The sequence below is a fragment of the Cannabis sativa genome, chromosome X (genome assembly GCF_029168945.1).
Source record: "Cannabis sativa cultivar Pink pepper isolate KNU-18-1 chromosome X, ASM2916894v1, whole genome shotgun sequence".
Lineage (NCBI taxonomy): Eukaryota > Viridiplantae > Streptophyta > Magnoliopsida > Rosales > Cannabaceae > Cannabis > Cannabis sativa.
The window spans coordinates 69,057,794-69,079,333 of record NC_083610.1 but is presented as its reverse complement, the minus strand read 5'-3'; positions in this window follow the sequence as shown (position 1 = coordinate 69,079,333).

Here is a 21,540-nt window from a genome sequence, read left to right as displayed (position 1 = left end):
TAAAAGCAAAAGCAAAATCAGTTCAAACCCATATCTAAGTCCTCTGAGTTTTTCAAACTAACAAAAATCTATCGAAGTAGATTTGGGTGACTAACCTGTGAGATAGGTTGAAGTTGGCCATCTTGAAAGGGGAAAATAGGTTGGTCCCCACTGGTGAAATGTTTTCTGCCATTTGAGCTGGAGCTTAATTTAAACACTACATAATGCACTACATCATCATTGGTGAAGAAGGAATGGCGACAGATTAGAGAGTAGAGAAAGAGATGCCATGGTGCGACTGTGCGACTGTGTAGAGAGAGAAAGCGAGCGAGAAAGAGAGAGACAAGTGCTGCTGTGTGTGAATGTGATATTTAGGTTAAGCTTATATTTTAAGTTAGGGTTTTTTAATTGGGCCCGAAGCCCATTATAAAATTTAAATTATTTTGCTTCAGTGGATAACAATCGCAAACTTTTTAACTTCTGTTTACAACTGAAGCCAAAGAAATTTGCGTCTCTTTTCCACCGAAGCAAAATGTAAAAGATAATTTTCAAATTTTTTACTTTTTGCCTCGGTTCGTCTTTTCGCGTTAGTGTAGTAGCTGACACTAATTATTTTTTTTTTTGCTTCGATTATCTACAAAAGCATAAAATATCTGCCTATTTTTTACTTCGGTCAACCATTTTAGGGAGACGCGTTGACCGACGCAAATTACACATTTTGTAGTAGTGAAGGTTCTAATAACATATATATATATATTTGTTGACTGCTAGATTGTAGTAGAGGTCGGTCGTCTCTCAAAGATGTTAATTGATCACGGATACACTATGTCTGAGTTTGGTGGTATGGAGGAGGCGATGAAGAGTCTCCGGGAGTTAGAGGAGCAGAAGAAGGTAATCCATGATGAAGCCCAAAAAAGGAGTCTCTTATGGAGCAGAACCACCGGGAGGCATCGAAGACCAGGGATGAGGTTTTTGTTGCAGCGAGGAGGGATCTTTGAGATTTCAGGGAAGAAGTTCAAGAACTAGCTGCCAAGCTAAAATCTTTGGAGGAGCTGCACCGGACTGATTTGGAAACAACAACTAGCCTGATTATTGAAGTAAAGGAGCTCCGTAAGTTTAAGGAGCAGGATCGCAAAGAAGCAGCTAAAGCAAAGAGGGATGCCATGCTGGCCCCAGTCACTTGTCAACACTGTCTGAAGCGCTCTGATGACGATGTGTTCATGTGCTGGAAAGCTAACAACTTCGAACCTCGTCTCCCTTTCTACCCTAATCCTGAGGAAGTATTGGCCCATTTCTAGGAGAAGAATAAGAAACTTTAGGCCATTCTGGAGGAACACAGGGGTCCCCGTCTTCCTCCTCGGGTTAACTAAATGATTTGCTTGTTTTTGTTTCTTTATTTTACCCTTCCCCTTTCTTATAAAACAATTCTATATTCTTTTTAAGGGGAGACATTTTATGGCCCAGCCCTAGGCCCTTTTCATTTTTTTTTTTGGATATTCTTGTCTTCTGAACAATTTGTGCGTCTTTGGATTTATTTAGCATCTTACTTTTCTTATGTTCATTCTGTCTATATTTATCCTGTTTATATTAATCCTATTTTTTGCTTGTATGATATGCCTTAATACCCCCCTAAGTGACGTGAAAAGAAATTTTTAGTTCACTTTGTCTTTAAAAATTACATAAGAGGTTGCATACATTTGTCCGGCACAAGCTCTTTTACAGAATATAAAATTCGTTTTTAACTATTGATAGTATTTGCGGAGTTGGTCAGCATTCTAGGCCCTAGGCACTGTGGTTCCGTCCATTCTTTTTAGCTTATAGGTACCAGAGCCAATTTCATTCTCAATTTCATATGGTCCTTACAAATTTGGCCCAAGTACCCCCACTCCAGGTTCTTGAGTGGTTGGAAAGACCCGTCTTAGGACTAGTTCACCAATGGTTAATTTTCTATCTTTGACCTTGGCGTTGAAGTATTTAGCCACCTTTCTTTGGTAAGCTGCCATTCGCACCTAAGACTCATCCCGAAGCTTGTCTATTTGATCCAACGCTTCTTGTAATAAGGCTTTGTTCGTTGCCGGATCATATGTCGCCTTTCTGTGGGATGGGAACAAGGTTTCTACCGAGACCATAGCTTCACACCTGTACACCATTGAGAATGGGGAGTGTCCGGTTGTAGTTCTTAGGGTGGTCCGGTAGGCCCATAATACTCATGGCAGTTCTTTAGGCCAGTTGTTCTTGTAGGCCAACAACTTTTTCTTTAGGGTGACTTTTAGTATTTTGTTGACGGCTTCTGCCTGTCTATTTGTTTGCGGCCTTGCAACCGCGGAGAAGCTTTTAACGACTCTATGTTGATTGCAGAAGTTTGTTAATTCTTTGCAGTCAAACTGCTTTCCATTGTCTGAGACTATTTTATGAGGCAAGTCGTATCGACACACGATGTTTTTGATAACAAAGTCTAATTCTTTCTTAGCAGTTATGGTCTTCATAGACTCAGCCTCCGTCCATTTTGTGAAGTAGTCTACGGCCACTATGGCATACTTTACCCCTCCCTTTCCCGTTGGTAAGGACCCAATGAGGTTTATCCCCCACACCGCGAAGGGCCAGGGGCTAGTCATTAGAGTAATTTCGTTGGGCGGGGCTCTTGGTATGTTCACAATGGCACGAATCACATTTTAGGACAAAGTCTATACAATCTTTCTTCATTGTTGGCCAAAAGTATCCTTGTCTCAATATTTTCTTTGAGAGACTCGAACCTCCGGTGTGATCTCCACAAAACCCTTCATGGACTTCCTGCATGATCCGTCTAGCTTCAGGGTCCGACATACACCTTAAGTATGGTATGCTGAGCCCTCTCCGGTAAAAAATATTATCCATCATTACGTATCAATGTGCCTGATAGTGTAACCTCCTGGATAAAGCCATTTCCTAAGGCAATTCTCCTTTCATTACGTATTTGATGATGGAGTCCATCCAACTCGATCCTTGCTCATTAGTAGCTACCGTTTCTTTGGCTTTGATGCTTGGCTCCGTGAGGTGTTCAACGGGTACCACCCCCAGTTTTTCTACTTTACTGTCCGAGGCTAGCTTAGCCAAACAGTCTACATGAGCATTCTTTTCTCGTGAGATCCTTTCCACTTTCTATTTTGTGAACTTCTGGAGCAATTCTCTGACAATCGCTACATAAGCAGCCATTTTTTCTCCACGTGTTCGGTATTCCCCTGATATTTGGTTGACCACTAATTGTGAATAACTGAAGACTTCTACCCTTGTAGCCCCCACAACTTTGGCCAATCTTAGTCTCGCAATTAGTGCTTCGTATTCAACTTCGTTGTTGGAAGCTGGAAATGCAAAGCGCAGGGCAGCCTGGAGCCGGAGTCCGTCTAGCAATATCATTGCTATCTCGACACTAGATCCATTTTCATTTGACGTCCCATCAACGAACACTTTCCATGCCGGCATTCGTGGGGTTGACATATTTGAGCTGGCCTCTGCTTCATTACATTCCGTTATGAGGTCTGCCAGGGCTTGTCCTTTTATGAAAATGCGTGGGACATAGTGTATATCGAACTGACTCAGTTCCATGGCCCATTTAAGGAGTCTTCCCGAGGCTTCAGGTTTCTGCAAGACTTGCGGAAGCGGATGATTTGTAAGTACCTTAATGGGATGGGCTTGGAAGTAGGGTCTTAATTTCCTTAAAGCCATCAGGAGGCAACAAACTAATTTCTCGATTAAGGGATACCGCGTCTCGGCTCCTATCATGCGCTTACTGACATAGTACACCGGATGCTGGACCTTATCATCTTCCCGGACCAAGGTCGCACTGACAACGTTCTCAGAGACGGCCAAGTATAATAACAAGTCTTCTCCGTGAACCAGTTTTGACAGTACCAGGGGTTTGGCCATGTGCTCTTTTAGTTTTTTGAATGCCTTCTCGCCCTCTTCAATCCACTCGAATTTTCGACATTTCTTCAAAATATTGAAGAACTGGATGCACTTGTCAGTTGGCCGGGAAATGAATCGGCTTAGGCGGCAACCTTCCCAGTCAAGCTTTGCACATCTTTGTATTTCTTGGGGGAAGGCATGCTCAGTAAGGCCTGGATTTTTTTGGGGTTTGCCTCTATTCCTCATTGGCTGACGATAAATCCCAAAAACTTTCCCGATTTGACGCCAAATGTACACTTCTTAGGATTAAGCTTCATCACATACCTTCAAACCACTTCAAAGCACTCCATGAGGTCATCTGCATGGCCCATGCATGTCTTAGATTTAACTAGCATGTCATCTACGTATACCTCCATATTTCTTCCCAAGAGGCCTTTAAACATTCGGTTAACCATTCTTTGATAAGTGGCACAAACATTTTTTAATCTGAAGGGCATGACCAGGTAACAGTATACCCCTTTGTCAGTCCTGAAGCTAGTACAATATTGATCTGCGACATTCATCTTCATCTGGTTGTATCCGGAGTACGCGTCCATGAAGGACAGCAGCTTGAATCCTGAGGTGGCATCCACCATTTGATCAATTTGAGGCAAAGGGAAGCAATCTTTTGGGCAAGCCTTGTTGAGATCAGTGAAATCTATACAAACACGCCACGTCCCATTCAGTTTGGGTACCAACACCGGATTAGCCAGCCATTCCAGGTTGTACACATCCCGGATTAGGCCATTGGTTAACAGCTTATCCACCTCATTCTCTAAGGCGTCTGCTTTTACTGGATCAAGAGGACGTCGCTTTTGCTGCACCGGAGGCATGTCTGGGTTAACATTTAAGACATGGGTGATCACATGGGGGCTTATGCCGGTCATATCCTCTTGGCACCACGTGAAAACATCTGTGGCTGCCTTTAATGTTTCAATGATCTTGCTTCTTTCCTCCGGCTCTAGGTTCTTTCCTAGACGGATAAACTTAGTGGAGTCAAGGTCGCACACACTTACTTCCTTGGTGTCCTCCATAGGTTCTACAGCTGTTTCGGATCCCACGTGGGGATCCAACTCATCTTGTTCCATCACTTTTGGCTCTTCACCCCTTTACACTATCAGTACCGACAAGTGAATTGCAACATTGTAGCATTTCCTTGCCTCTCCTTGGTTTCCCCTCATCGTCCCCACTCTGGCTTCCCGGGTAGGGAATTTGAGGCATAAGTGTCGGATGGAGGTGATTGCTCCAAAATCGACCAAGGCCGGTCGGCCAAGGATGGCATTGTACGCTGTCGGGAAATCTACTACTACAAAGGTGCAGTATTTGAAAGTGCTCTGTGGGGTGTCTGGGCATAGGGTGATAGGAAGTCGTACTTTTCCCATTGGGATAAGCGTTGTTTCGTTGAATCCTATGAGCTGGGAGCTGCTGGGCGATAGAACCCTTTTCGTGAGCCCTATGGCCATGAAGGCATCTTTGAACAAAATATTCACAGAACTCTCGTTATCTACTAGTATTCTTGCCACGACCTTATTGGCGATGTGAGTCTCTATAACCACAGGATCGTGGTGAGGGAAACGCACTGATTTTGCATTGTCTTCTGTGAAAGTGATGGGTTGGTGCATGAGTCGGGGCCTTTGTGCTGGGAGTTGAGTTACTTCCCATACTTCATCGTGTTTTATGGCCCCAGCGTAACGCTTTAGTTCGTTTCTGGTGGTTCCTCCGATATGAGGCCCATCGGAGATCATGGCCACGCTCCCATTTGGCTGTGGTGGCAATCCAGGTACCTACTGGGGGAGTGCTCCTACGGGGGGTACACTGGGTACTTGTTCTCCGGGCATACCTCCTAGTCCCCCCTGAGGTAAAGGGTCTCCTGCTAGAGCCGGGTTTAGATGGGGTAATCTGTTCTTGATCCATTCATACAAATGACCTAATCGGATTAGGTTCTCGATTTCGTCTTTCAGGTTCTTGCACTCATTGTTTGTGGCCAATGTTGTTGTGATATTCACACCTTTTATTGGGATCCCTCTATGAGCTATCCCTATATAGGGGAGGAGGCTTCCGATAATGCGTATTCTACATGGTTGCAAAGTATACGTGCTCCTGTGTGTCCGTGAGCTTCATGTATTGAGTGTATTGAGGGGTATACCTCCTCCGCTGTCGCTTGTCCTCAGTTTGGGTGCTACCCTTTGAGGACCTTTTGCTCCGGGAGCTCAGAAGAGGTCTTGCCAGGCTGGTGGCAGGCGCGGATTGGGACGGGGTTCAGACATTCATCCTCGAGGGATTGCCCATGGGTGGCCCAAAGTGTGATGATGTGGGAGCTAGGGCGAGGCTTTGATTATATCCCGGGGTAGTGGAGAATACAATTCCGCTCATTTGAGGAGTGGCCGGAGGTAGGGCTCCCAAAAGCTGTGCTCCAGCTGCATATCCTAATACTCCAGTCGGGTAGTATCCTTCGTAAGCCACTATTTGGGCTTCTTCCAAGTTGATGTACTTTTGGACCCTTTTTTGGAAATCTTGGAGATTAGCTGCTCCCCCTTGTTGTAGTTCATTCCAGAAAGGAGTCCCGGGGGCCAGCTATTGTCCATCATCTACCTTCTTGGTCTTTGAAGCCTCTTCTTTGAATCTTTTTATAAAGTTCTTTAGAGTTTCCGAAGGCAATTGTTTTATATTAGTCAGGGCGCTGACTTCAAGGTTAATGTTTCTCGCCGTGAAAATCTGCCTCCAGAAACTGACTTGTAGCTTGCTCCAGCTGTCCACTGATCCTGGTTCCAATTTCTTGAACCATTCCTCAGCAAAACCGCTTAGTGTTAGTGGAAAGCATAAACACTTCGCGTCATTACTGACCCTGATGACAGGCATCTCCCGGTTAAATCAGGACAAATGGTCGCTAGGGTTCGAATCTTCGATGTAAGTTGTCATTTCAGTTATCTTAAAGTTCTTAGGGAGCTCTGCATCTAGTATGTGCCGAGCGCATAGTTCCCGGTCCTCACCATCTGAGTCCGAGTCATCGCCTTTTTGTCTCCGGGAGACCCTAGAAATGTCTTTGCGTAGTATTGTCAACTCAACCAGGATTCCCTCATTCAACGTGTCTCCAGAAATTGGCAGTGCGTGTTTCTTCTTTTCAAGATGGCCTCTTAAGTCACCATGCTTTTCATTGATTTTCTGTCTTAGGTCAGCTGGAGGGTACCTTCAGTTTTTCCTCCCTCTTTCCCCGGGCTCTTGGTGCACGGATATGCTTTTTTGGTCCTCTCGATCCTGAGGGCCAAGACTCGCTCGAGGGAGCTTGTGTTGGAATATGTTTTACCAGGATCTAGATTTACTACCATATATGTTATTTAACATCCTAAATATGAATTTCTAAAACAATATAAATAAACACATATAAAGTTCCAGAAACATTGCAGTGGGTGCATCAGAATATTAATGGCTCCTTCCACTCAGATCTCTAACCTTTGTATCCTGTCTGTAGCAGGGTATCACCAAGATCTGAGCCCGAATGTCCTTCTCTTGATTCTGGATTCTTCACAGCCTTACACACTATGATTGAGATACCACTTGATGTGTGTGGGCACTCACTCTATCACTCAAGGTATGAAAATATGAAGAGAGAAAGAGAGGATGGTAATTCGAAAATAGAAGGAAAAGATGGCTCAGGAAAATTTTACTGAAGGCTTGAATTTTCATCATCTTTTAGTGTGAGCCATCACTATTTATTTATAGGCAACCAACTAGGTTTAGGTTAGAATTAATTCGGCATTAAAATATTGAAAAAATTAAATAGAAAATACCATACAAGTGGCCGACCATGGATATGGGCCCCACTTTGGAATTTTTGCCATTTTACAACAATCTTTGCTTATTTTCTCAAAAATGTCATTTTTCCAATTCTAACCACTTAAATGCCAAAATTATTTATTTAATAATTAAAATTAATTATCAAATAAAATTTCCATTTAAAATATTTATTAATTAGACTTAATAAAATCTCTTAATTAATAAATAATCTCTAGAATCTCTTTTCTTCACATTGCTTAGTGAAAATTCATAAATTAGACATAGTCTAACTTTAGAATTATAATTAATTAAAATCAATTATCTAAGTCTTACAAGCAGTATGGTCTCAACTAGTATGGGGACCATGGGCCTATACAACCGAGCTTCCAATAAGCAGAACCATAATTTACCAAGTAAATTCCCAGACTTATTAATTCCTTATTGCATCTACCATAGAACTTGGAATTGCACTCTAAGTCATATAGAACGCTCTATATGCTCCACGATATAGATACGCTATAAACATTTAACCATCATTCTAATCTCAATAATTAAATATCCTCTATAGATGATTTACACCGAGTGGGGATAAATTTACCATTTCACCCATCAATGTATTTTATCCTTAAAACACTTAGCTTCCTATAAATGATGTTTCAGTGAGCTAATATAATCACTGAAATAAGAGCCCTTCCATTTATCTCTATTAAGCCAAGCTCGAAGGAAATCATCGTTTCACTTCTATGTCCAGATAGAAGCTATAGATTCCATATCTATGTTTAGCGCTCCCACTCAATTGTACTATCATGTTCCCAAAATGTACGTATCACCCTGACAAAAAAGTAGGCTTAACTAATAAATCAAAGAACATGAATAACACTCCTGAGATTGAACCTAAGCATGTCAGGAATAAGATCTTTTGATCTAAGATCAACCAGTGATATTGACTTAGAAAGATACAACGGTAAGATTATAATATCTTTACCAAGATCAATATCGGTCCCAGTCCAATGTATACTCCATACATCCAAAACTAGCATACTTTGCCAATGTTTTGGAAAGAACATAACACTTATCCAAGGTGTAAGTACACTTCATCGCTGAATATCACATTAGTGTAAATCCAGTGCACTGATGAATCAGGGACATTGTCTTTTGAAGCATATAATCACAATTACATTCTATTGTGTTGACATTACTGTGATTGTGAATAACTATATGTTCTAGACTTAACAGATTTTGTATATATTAAACCATAAACATGAAAACTACATGTAAACATAAATGACTTCTAATCTTTTATTGATAACAAATCAGATTTGATTGAATGGGTTTTATTTAGGGCATAAAAATCTCAACAGCTTGCCCCTCTACGGACCTTTCCCTTTCGGGAAATCTGAGCGGACTTTTCGCGGATCCTGCGCCTTCTTCTGTCTCCCTGGGATCGAAGTTAGATTTTTCTCAAGGTTTTCCTCGGAAGGGTACCGTATAGGGCTTGGTTCCCTGGTTTTGGGCTTCTGAGTACTCGGTGAGGATTCTTTCGGTGTTTTCTCGGGTCCCGCTAGGATGGCCTTGGGGTGTATATGTATCCCCATTGTTTCCATGGCTTTTTGCATGGCCACCATTACCTCTTGCATCCTTTTATTCTGTTCTTTTTGAGCAGCAAGTTCGGCTTCATGATCAGCCGCCTTTTTCCTCAAGACCAGCAGTTTCGTATAGCTACCTTCGTCGTAGGTGTCGTACCCTTCGAGGTTTTCTTTGTATTCTTCATCATTCGCCTCATCACGTTCCTCAGAACCCATATTTACTCGTGAGGCCACTTCTTCGCCTTCTGGGTTTTGAGCATCTTGAGCTGAACGGGGCTGACGTGTATTGTTTTGAGTTTCCACCATTGTTACTCTGACTCTTTAACTGTTGTCTTTTTAACGACGCTTCCTTCAGCTCTCAATAAAAGCATTAATGCAGTGGTTTTAACGTGGTTCAGGCATTAATGAGCCGTAATCCACGAGTCATTGTTATTTATGAGAGTTCTTATACAGAGAATGTTCTAGGTGAATCTCTCTCTCTCTCTCTCTCTCTCTCTCTCTCTCTCTCTCTCTCTCTCTCTCTCTCTCTCTCTCTCTCTCTCTCTCTCTCTCTCTCTCTCTCTCTCTCTCTCTCTCTCTCTTCTTTACTCTCTTTGATTCAATAATCCCTCCAACGATCCCTTTTCATTATTTTTTGGGGTATTTATAGAGTTTTTGGGAGAATCACTAGAAAGTAGGGGTGTTCATCAAACCGCCCGCACCGTAAAAAAATGCAGTTTAAAATTCTTTGCGGTGCGGTCGCAGTTTGAATTTTTCCTAAACCGCGCAGTGCGGTTTGTAGTTTTGAATTGTTAATATGCGGTTCAAAACGCATCGCTCCGCACATTATAAAAATACCAATTTTTTTTATTTATTTAGGTCCAATAGGTGAATGTTCAACTCAAAGCCCACTAATTATTGTATTGTTGAAACTTAATTTTTTTTATATTTATTTTCAAGCCTTATGGTATCTTTGACAAGTGTTGCTCAAGCTTTATTGTATTTGTGATAGTTTAATTATTTGGTGATAGTCCAAATCGTAAAAACCACCATTTTTGCGGTGTGGTTTTTGCGGTTTTTTAGTTTCGCGGTGCGGGTGCGGTTTGGAAAATTGGAAAAACCTTACGTGCGGGTTGGTTTGAAAAAATGGCAAAAAATCGCACCACCCGCACCGCGAACACCCATACTAGAAAGGGATCGCTTGTCTTTAAGTGTCAGCCCCTTACGGGCACAAATTCCTAGCAGATATAAAATAGGACATACATCCTATGTCGTAGGTATCTTAGGGATTAGGTGAAAGTAATCTTTATCCTTCCGTGATTGACGTGATTCTTCATAATGGAGTCGTCACTAGACTTGTTGATTATCATGTAATCGTCGTAAAAGAGGCTTACGCCATCTGTCAAATCCTTTTATGGGGATTCTGATACGTTTTCCCCATGCCACATTAAATGTGAAATGACTGTTCAAACGGGCCCTTCTTCTCCCGGAGACGCGTTGTTATATTTCTAGCTCCCGGAGAGTCAAGGCATGCTTTATGCTCCTCTCTGGGGGCTCACTCCTTGAGATGCACTTTCCTACCCATACGTGACGTAGCCAATTTTTGTGGGTGAGGTGTTCTTGAAATCCACATGTCACACGCAGCCGCTGCCACGTATTTTGAGAAAAATCCAAGGCAACAACGATGAAATTTACTTTTAGGATTTTTTCAACAGTCATGACATCGAGCTCAACTTTTCCCATAGGATAGACCTGATTGTTGTCAAAGGAAAGCACTGACAAGGTCTAACTTCTTATTTTTTTTTGTCAAGCCCCATATTGATCAATGCCTCATAAAACAAAATGTATGCACTGGTCCCTCTATCTACTAAGATTTTGCCTAAGAGACAATCTTAAATCTGTAGATAGATGATAAGAGCGTCATCATGAGGCAACTTTACTCCCCACATGTCTCCTTTGGTGAAGGTGATTGTTGCCGCTGGAAAATATCTCTCTTCAGAAAGAATGTAATTGACTTTATGTTGCTGAGCTCCCACCCTTTTTACTTTTTCGATGGTTTGTTTCTCCTGACGAGTTATATTTTATTGATGAATCATTGACTCTGTGCTTCTCAGAATAATGGGAATTTGCTTCAATACTATCATTTTTCCTTTGGAGAAGGTCCCCTCTTCCCAGGTCTGTTGTCTTATGTTTCCCCATATTTTTTCCTCTGTGTATCTATATGTATTTCTCCTTTCTTAATTTTTCTTTACATAATGCTGAAAGCCTCCCTCCTAAATTATCATTTGTATTTTCCTCATCAGAAATCTATCGTTATCTGTATAATGCCCTACATCAATGTGGAAGGCACAAAGTTTTGTGCGATGCCATCATATTGTAAGGATCTTTCCAAATAGGTTTTTCTTTGTTATACAAGTAGATCTAAGCATGTTTTATATTGAGCTCGACCTCAAATTCAGGCTCTATTCTTGGCCTTTTGTCCATATGTCCTCTTTAATCTTGCCCAAATCTCATTTTTGAACATTTTTCACCAATTCTCGATGGGGAATTTTTGTCAAGTGGATTGGAAATTAGAGCTACTCTTCCTTCTTTTTTCCTTCTCTTACTTTCGAGATTTATCTTCTTTTGTTCTTTTTCTCATTGTTCCACGACCTCGGTTTGAGATTTTATTCATTAAATAAAACTTAATTTTATTGTAATCCTATTTACTTTCCATAAAGATCAAAAATCATATCTTGACCTTGTCGTATTCTTTTTTCACATATTTTATACATGATTATAGGTTTAATATATAAGCTCTATCAAATTCTGAACATATAGTTATTCACAATTACAATGATGTCATTACAGTAGAAAGTAATTATGATTATATGCTTTAAACTATTTAGTTTCATGATTTATCAATGCACTGAATTTATACTGACGTGATAATCAATGATAAATTTTACTTACACACTAATATGTGGAATGTCCTTTCGAGGACATTAGCAAAGTAAACTTGTATTGGATGTATTTATACATCAGACTGAACCAATATTGACAGTGGAAAAGATATAATAAACTTACCTGTATGTATTTTCTAAGTCAATGTCACTTAGTTGATCTTAGGTCAATTGATCTGAATCTTAAGATGGTTAAGTTCTAACTTAATTGTACTATACGCGTTCTTTGACTTGTTTGTTAAAGCTGACCAATTGGACCGACCCAATACTTACATCTTGAGAACTCAATAGTTTAATTGAGTGGGAACATTAATTACAGATATGGAATCTATAGCTTCTAATAGAAGTAAAATGATGGTTTTCTTAGTGCTTAGTTAAACGCGTTTAAATGATTGAGGCCTCATTTCAGCAATTATATTAGTTTCTTGAAATATCATTTACAAGTAGCTAAGTATTTTAAGGATAAAATTAATTGAAGGGTAAAACGGTATTTCAATCTCTATTCAATGTAGACCATCTATAGAGGATTATTGATTGTTTAGATTGTAATAATTGATAATTCATAACATATCTATATTTAGTATGTAGAGCATTTTATATAATCAAGAGGCAAGTCTGAATCCATAGTAGAGCCAGGAGGAATTGATAAGCTATGAAATTTACTTGGTAAATTTTGGATCTTCTTATTAGGAGCTTGGTTACATAGGCCCATGGTCCCCGTATTAAATGAGATAATATTATTTTGTAGTCTAAATTAATTGATTTATTTAATTAATTAAGATTCTAAATAATAACTATGTCATATTAATGAATTTTACTAAAGAATGGGATAATTGAGAAGAAAAGAGAATTTGGGATTTGTTTATTAATTAAGAGACTTTGGAGGGTATAATTAATAAACATATTTAAATAGTAATTTTGTTTAATAATTAATTATAATTATCAAATAGATAAAATTAACATTTAAGTAATTAGAATAGATAAATGGTATTTTTGAAGATAGAAAAGATTGTATCACTTTTAGAAACAAAAGTATCAAAATTTAAACTCATTGGCCCTATATTAATTTCGGCCAAGCATGAGTATAAAGCAATTTTATATTTTTTTTTATTCAGTTCATTTCTTATAAATCTAACCCTATTGTCTCCTTATAAATAGAATAAAATGACTTTCTTTCATTACTAACTCTCTTGACTCTCTTTTGTCTGACAAGTTGAATGAAAAGCTAACTATTATTATTCTATTTGTAAATTTTAAAATTCTCTTTGATTTTACTCTCAAATTTCGTGCTCCTTGGTGTTGATAATATGCCCCCACACATGTCAAAGCAATACTCAATATAGTGAAGAAAATTATGTAGTTCAATCGTTATCAGAAGAAGAATCCAGGTTCAGATCTTGATCATACTCTGCAACAAAAAGGATCAAGAATTAGAGATCTGAATGGAATGAGTCATATTATTTTGATGCCATCAATGTAAATTTTTCTATAACTCTTATGTGTTTATTTATTGTTTTTAGGAATTTCATATTTAGGATATTAGATTATAGAATTATAATCAACATACATGATAGTAGATCTAGATCCTGATAAAATAATTAGTTTTCAACACTCAGAGCTACTGCCTTGGGAGTGTCCCCTTCACCCAGAGCTACTGCCTTGGGCGCATTTTCTAGTGCTTTCTTGGATCCCATCTTAGTTTGTAACCTAGTCTTTAGCTTTTTTGGTGATTCACACAGACAGCGCCAGCTGTTGATGCTGAAATTAGCTCAATAACAAATTGGTATTACGATATTGAATTCTTTACATCAGGTTCGATCTAGTCCAAATACAAACTCTCTGTTAGTTTACACAATTCCTCCTTAGTTTTTACTATCTTTCTGATTCATTTAATCTCAAGCTCGAAATGGTTTCAAGGATGTATCCAACAGTGTTTCGACTAGCTTGATGTGAGTAAGAATCTATCCCCCTTTTTGAATGATGGGGCGTCTTATTTATAGGCGAGAGTGACTGTTTGTCCTTCGCTTTTCTTCTATTCGGATTGGGCCATGTAAATTAGTTCCTCTCAGAGTTTTTGGGCATTCCATCTGCTTGTTTCGATCTTCAGAACTCCTCAAGCTCTGCTCCTAATTCTCTCGAGTTTCGCTCTGCTTTATAATATGGTTGAGCTCTGTATTTTGACCCCTACATTTTCTTTCAAATGAAACGGTGTGTTAATCGTGTCTATCATATGATTTTATTAGTTCTTCTTATATATAATAATAAAAAAATTATCTTTTTTTTTTTTAATTTTTATCACTTATAATTTCAATGTAGATATATAATTTTATTAAAATACTACATATATTTAATTCTTAGTTTTATATACTTTAATTGTATTATATTTCGTCTATTTTAAATAATATTCAATTGTATTTGCATACCGATTATTAGTATATTAATTTTCTGTACTACGATATATAAAAGGGATATTGGCGGCTAAACCACCTGAACTTTACGTTTTGTAACACTTAACCACAAAAACCAAAATTTTGGTGGCAAAACTTACTGAACTCCCATTCTGTTTTGCTCTGTACCTCTCCGTCCAAAAATCACAGTTAAGTGCCACGATGTACTGTCCACGTGTACACACTTGTAGTTGTACACGTGACAAATTTTTAGTGGTCCACGTAATATTAGTTTTAAAAAATAATTATAAATATTTTTTTAAAAAAATTAAAAATAAAAAAAAATATATTTTTTTATATATATAAAAAAATAATTTAAAAATTATAAAAATTATATAAAAATTATTTGTTTTTATTTTTTTCTTTTTTTCCCTTTCCGTTCTCTTTTCTTCTTCTTCACTAAAAAACCCTAGCAAACCCTAACGCCGGCTATACCCCGACTCCTTGTGCGGCGTTGGAGCCACCAACGGACCAAGAGACCCAAAACCCCGAAACCCAACACCCCCAAGCCCCGAAACCCAAAACCCCGACCTCCTCCTCTCCCCAATCTCTCGACCAACCCCCCACCACGAAGAGAGAGAGAGAGAGAGAGAGAGAGAGAGAGAGAGAGAGAGAGAGAGAGAGAGAGAGAGAGAGAGAGAGAGAGAGAGAGAGAGAGAGAGAGAGAGAGAGAGAGAGAGAGAGAGAGAGAGAGAGAGAGAGAGAGAGAGAGAGAGAGAGAGAGAGAGAGAGAGAGAGAGAGAGAGACAGAGAGACAGAGACAGAGACAGAGACAGAGAGAGAGAGAGAGAGAGAGAGAGAGAGAGAGAGAGAGAGAGAGAGAGAGAGAGAGAGAGAGAGATCGAGAGAGACAGAGACAGAGAGAGAAAGAGAGAGAGAGAGGGAGAGAGAGAGAGAGAGAGAGAGAGAGAGAGAGAGAGAGAGAGAGAGAGAGAAGAGACGAGAAAAGAAGAAGAAGAAGAAGAAAATAAAAAGGAGAAGATCAGGAGAGAGAAAGAGAGAGCCTTCGCCTTCGGCCTGGTGCTTAGGCTTCGGTGGTGAGACAAGAGAGAGAAAGAGAGCCTAGGAGGGGTTCAGTAGAAAAAGAAGAGAGAAGAAGAAGAAGAAAGAAGAAGAAAAAGAAAAAATAATTTTTTTTTTAATTTTTTGAATTTTTTTAAATTAAAAAAAGTAAAAAAGAATTTTTTTTTCTGGTTTTTAATTTTTTTTTTAAATATTTATAATTATTTTTGAAAACTAATATTACGTGGACCACTAAAAATTTGCCACGTGTACAAGTGTGTACACGTGGACAATACACTGTAGCACTTAACTGTGATTTTTGAACGGAGGGGTACAGAGCAAAACAGAATGGGAGTTCAGTAGGTTTTGCCACCAAAAATTTGGTTTTTGTTGTTAAGTGTTACAAAACGTAAAGTTCAGATGGTTTAGCCGCCAATATCCTTATATAAAATACTATTGGATGTATAGTGTATATATTTGATGATAAATTGTATTTATTTGTTGTAATACAATAAATTAATATGCTAGAAAATTTATATAATATAATTTTATTATTATATAATTTTTTTTAAAAAAATAGATTTGAAATAAGTATATTTTTAATTCATTAACTTCTTTATTATATTTAGTTATTTTGCTATTTTTTTAAAATATATATAAATATATATATGGAACACTTTTTAATGGGTAATACCCATTGATGGGAACTAAAAATAATTAATAAGGTAATAATCTAATAACTTTTTTATGGCAAGTTTCTAAAAATTATTTTTTTTTAAAAAAAATTATATTTATTTTTTTATAAAATTGGAAATAATAATTACAACTAATAATTTGAAAAAAAATCATAAATTATTTTTAAAAATTAATTAAAATTACTACTTTATTATTTTATGAAATTATGAGTTTATTAATAATTTATTATTGTAAAACTAAAAATCATTTACATGTATATTAATGTATTTTTTTTTATTAGAAGAATAGGAGCTTGATTGTAGAATCCAATTGTCTTAATATTATTCATATTCTTAAAAATAAAACTCTACAATGCTTCTTAGTTCTTACTTAGGCTATCATTGTTAGATAAATATTATTACCATCCAATGGTTTTTTTTGAATATTATTATGAATCATTCTCCTAGAATAACTAATGAGGTGTTGTTCATTATTTATATTTTTAAGATTGGAAGATGATAATCTTGTCTAGGGGTCAAATATAATTTTTTGTGCTGAAATTCTTGTGTTGGCCATTGCCATTATTCAGTAATTTTTATGACACTTTTTTCTTCCTTCATTTTTTTTTGTTAAAATTTTCTTCATTGGTTTTGTTCTTATAGATTTGGTAAACTCAAGTATTTAAAAAAAAATAAAAACATATAAATAATTGTTAATTATTATAAAATTAAAAATTTTAGGTTTAAAAAAAAATCTTATACATTTTATGTGTATTACAGTTTAAAGTTTAAAATTATTATTTTTTTATTTTCAGTAATGCAATTTAGAATTCTAGTATGAAGAAATTTTATAAAAAGATAAATATACACTTTTTTTCTTTTTAATCTTTAAAATGATTTTTATTAAAAAAAAATAGTTTGTTAATTTTTTTAGTGTGTTTTATTTTTTAAATAACAATTCCATTTATAAATTTTTTATTTCTAATAATAGTTTTATCTATTTTAGGAATATAGAGAATAACTAAATAGGAAATATTAATTTTTTAATATTTAATTAATGATTATAAATATCAACCATTAGATATTTGATCCAATGGTCAAGAATAAAATACCCATACATGGGCAATACCCATTAAAAGCATACCCATATATATATGTAACTAATGATCTATCTAAGACTATTTTCCCCCACTTCATATCCAATATAGTTGGCTAGGCTCTGGATTTTGAAGTGCTTTAGTTTTTATTTTTTAAAAAACCATCAATATATATCCAATAGTAACACCCATATTCATATATAAGTTTGTCGTAAAAACAAGGCTATTAATTATGTACCCCCATAATTTGTTGTTAAAATGGCGTTCAATTTAAAATTGCAAGGATATTTTCTTAAAAAATGTTAAAATATATTATTAGTGGCTAACACTTTTTTAAGTACTATATTGTTGTTGATTAGATTCTATATAATTTAATATAATAATTTTAAAAAATTTCACTAATCAATTATAATTTATCACTTATATTTCTAACAACCCACATGGTATAAGATATTCACAGCAGCTACCTAAAATATCTACATGAGAATCAACCAAGGATTGTCTTCCTGTCTAAATCTTTATAAGCAAATCTATCGTTCTGTCTATCTCTGTGTTAAATGATTTGATCCAAATCATGTCTGAGAAAGAAAACAGCAATGAAGTTTGAAAACTACAACAGCTGTAGTTATGGCCTTTGACAAGACATTGATGATGATGATGATGAGGAGTCTCAGAAATGCTTTCTTTCCTTTGGTTAATAAATAATGTCTCAATCAATGAAACATTTCAATAGAAACCAAAATGGGAGGAATATAATTTAAGTTGCTATTCTGGCACACTACACTAACCAAAATTTCTGCTGCCCTAAAATCTATATTTATTCAACTATGTATGTAAAACTGTGTTTGAAAGCCTATTTTTTATTTTTGTTTTTTAATTTTCTTTTTGGGGTGTAACTTTCCTACTTTCTATTTTTGGGATGAAACAAAGGGTGCAGAGCATGATGATGAGATATCAATTCCAGCTACCACCATAGGCATTACAGACCCATTCAGGAACATCACCACCTTGGGGAACTACAAAGCACAAGAAGAAGAAAGTTTCAGTGATAAAAACAAAACTTGAATTGTAAATCACATGAAAGAAAGAAACTGCCTTTTTACATATTCATTTATTTATTTATTTATCTATTAAGAAACAGTTGGCCCTTACTCCTAAGGGTTGAAAGTTCGACCAGCCAAGTAATTTATTACTTGACAAATCCCATCTGAATTAACTATTTTCTATACAAATAAGTCTTGACTGGATTTTCATTAGATAATTTAGCCAATATATATACTAGTAAAAAGTTACATGCGAGACACGTATATTAAATTTTATGCTAGTTTTTTTCTACGTTATTAAAAAGTGATACAATTAAAAATTAAAAAAAATATATTGTTAGTTATTAGGTTCAACATCATTACCTTGTGTTCATTTTTAAGGAAAAAAAATATTTATGAAATAATAATTTGTTGCAACGCGAGTACAAGCAAAATTCAGAAAATATAGCATTTATTAGTAGAGTATTGACAATTTCAACCGTAAATTAACTGATTGTATATTTTTTTGTCTGCTAACATTAAGCTTTTGATATTTGAGTGGTGAACTCTTATTTGTCCGCTTTTCAAATTTTTCTAGCACTCTCATTTTATTCTTCCAACTTTCTGTAGTTGGAGTGATGTCCTTAATTGTTGTATATAGTGTAGTCATTTATTCACTTGTTTTCAAATAAAACAATAGATATACAAAATAAAATTAAATATAACTAAGCTCATATTAAAATCAATCTCACCTTTCAATATAGTAAAAGGTTTTTAAATTGATTCATTCTCACTTAATAATAATTGTGACAGACCTAACGAATAATAATATTATGTTACTTAATAACAAAATAGGAATCCACCAAACAACATTATGAAAATTTATTCCAGGTATAATTATATAAATCTATTACTCATTGAAGTCTATAAGAAACTCTAAAAAGCTCACAATACGAAATTTCACATCAAAAATTTAAAAATGATCAACTATGTAGCAGGAATAATAATACAATAACCAAAATTGCCTAGTCATATACAGTCTTAAAACTTAAAAGAGTGGCATTATTCATTCAAGTTTCGACTAAGTGTTATTGTGTCCTGTGTTTATGTCCAAATATTATGTGTCTCTGGCTAATCTAGTGAAAAAGATTGAAGTTTTGATTCTCAATAAATAGAATGAATATAAGTGTATACTTTGTAGTAGGTCATTATTGTGTCATTTTTAAGTTAATGTGTCAACTTGAAAATAATTCATTTAATAAACAGAATGGAGTCAATCTAAAAATATTTTTCTACCTTAATAAGTAGAGCTATAGAAAACAAACTCAGTAACTTTTTGAGTGTTACAAAATTGTAAATGGTTATAAATTCAGAGTAAGTAAGTTGTGTGTGGCAGCTGGTTAAAGAAGCCAAAATTGAGGTTTATGATTAGAAAGTAGAAGCACCGCTAGAACTTTCCCTTGTTTGAAGTAATAGTATAATAACTAATATTTTTTATTACATATTAATAATTAATTCAAGATGAACTTTTCAAAGTATTTTTGAAACATCGCGGGATATATAAATGCAATACTTTTGCATCTTTAGCAATATATACATATAATATATAAATAGTAGTAAATTCTTATTTAATTTTTAATTGTATCATGGCATAAAATTTAATATATAGCTTTTTACTTACCATGCATGGTCGACACCTCAATTGAATAGAGTCCTATTCAATTAGTTTCTGTTTTTCGTGTCTTGATTTCAGATTATAAGAAATTATTATTTTTCTTTGGACCTTGACCACTTAATCTATGATCGTATAGTTTTAGAATAAAATTCTTATATGATCGTAGATGTATATTTATGGTATTGTTTATTAATAATTAAGATATCAAATTAAATATTTTAAACCATGAATTTCTCATAAACCATTTTATTTTTATTAATAAATCATTTTATTTTTAATATAAATATACATCTACGATCATAAACTATATTCGGTTCCCTGCTCATCCTTTCAACCTCAATTATCTCTTTGTGATTTACAACTAATTTTGTCATTTTTTTCACCTACAAAATTAAATTTATTTAAAAATCTACCCCATATATATCTATTATCAAACTGTACATATATACAAAGGCTTGATTAGTTTAAAATTCAAAAAAGTTTTATGTTTCTGAAAATTTAAAAGATGAATCCACACGAAAATTTTTGATTGGTTGGTAGTTTTAAAAAATCTGTTTGGTTTGGTTTTGTTTTTACTTTTTAATTTTTAAAATTGTATTTTCAAAATTAATAAACTATTTTATTTTTATTAATAAATCATTTTATTTTTAATATAAATAAAAAGTCACCCATGAATTTCTCATAAACCAAGAATTCTGTTATATATATAATAAAAATAATTATATAATATTCTTCGCTTTTATTTATTTATATATATCACAATTGGTATTCTCTTTTTTTTTCTCTCTCAATGCGATTCTTTGAGTGTGTTTACTGAGAATATTTAATGCTTAATAATCTTTTCTTATTCTTTCTTAGTTTACTATGATTTTGAACTACATTTGTGTTTTTGCCACTTTTTCTGTTCATTGTGATCTTGAACCACAATGAATTATTCTAAATAAATAAAATGGACGATTATTTTATATATATATATATATATGTATTTTTAATTTCTAGAGTTTTAGTTGTGATTATATATAGAGTTGAAATATGCTAAATATCAATTCAAATATTAATAGGATTTGTTTTATTATTATTTTATTATATATAAATAATATTTTATTATTTTATTAAATAAAAATAAAAAGTCACCCATAAATTTCTCATAAACCAAGAATTTCAGTTATATAGACACATTTTATATAGAATAGATATATAGCCTTTGAAAGGTTTTTTTTTTTAGGAATATTTGTAAGATATTTTTATTTGTATTTCTTTTCTTTACAAGAATAACATGAATGGTGTTGGCAAAATTATTTGAATTGTACAATTTAACACATTGAATCACATAAATTAATTTTTTGGTGGCCAACTTACTTTAACTGCACTTCTGTTTTAGTTTTTACACCCGCGATAAAATGATTTTGTTAAGTACATGCCTAAGTGAAAAGTTTATGTGT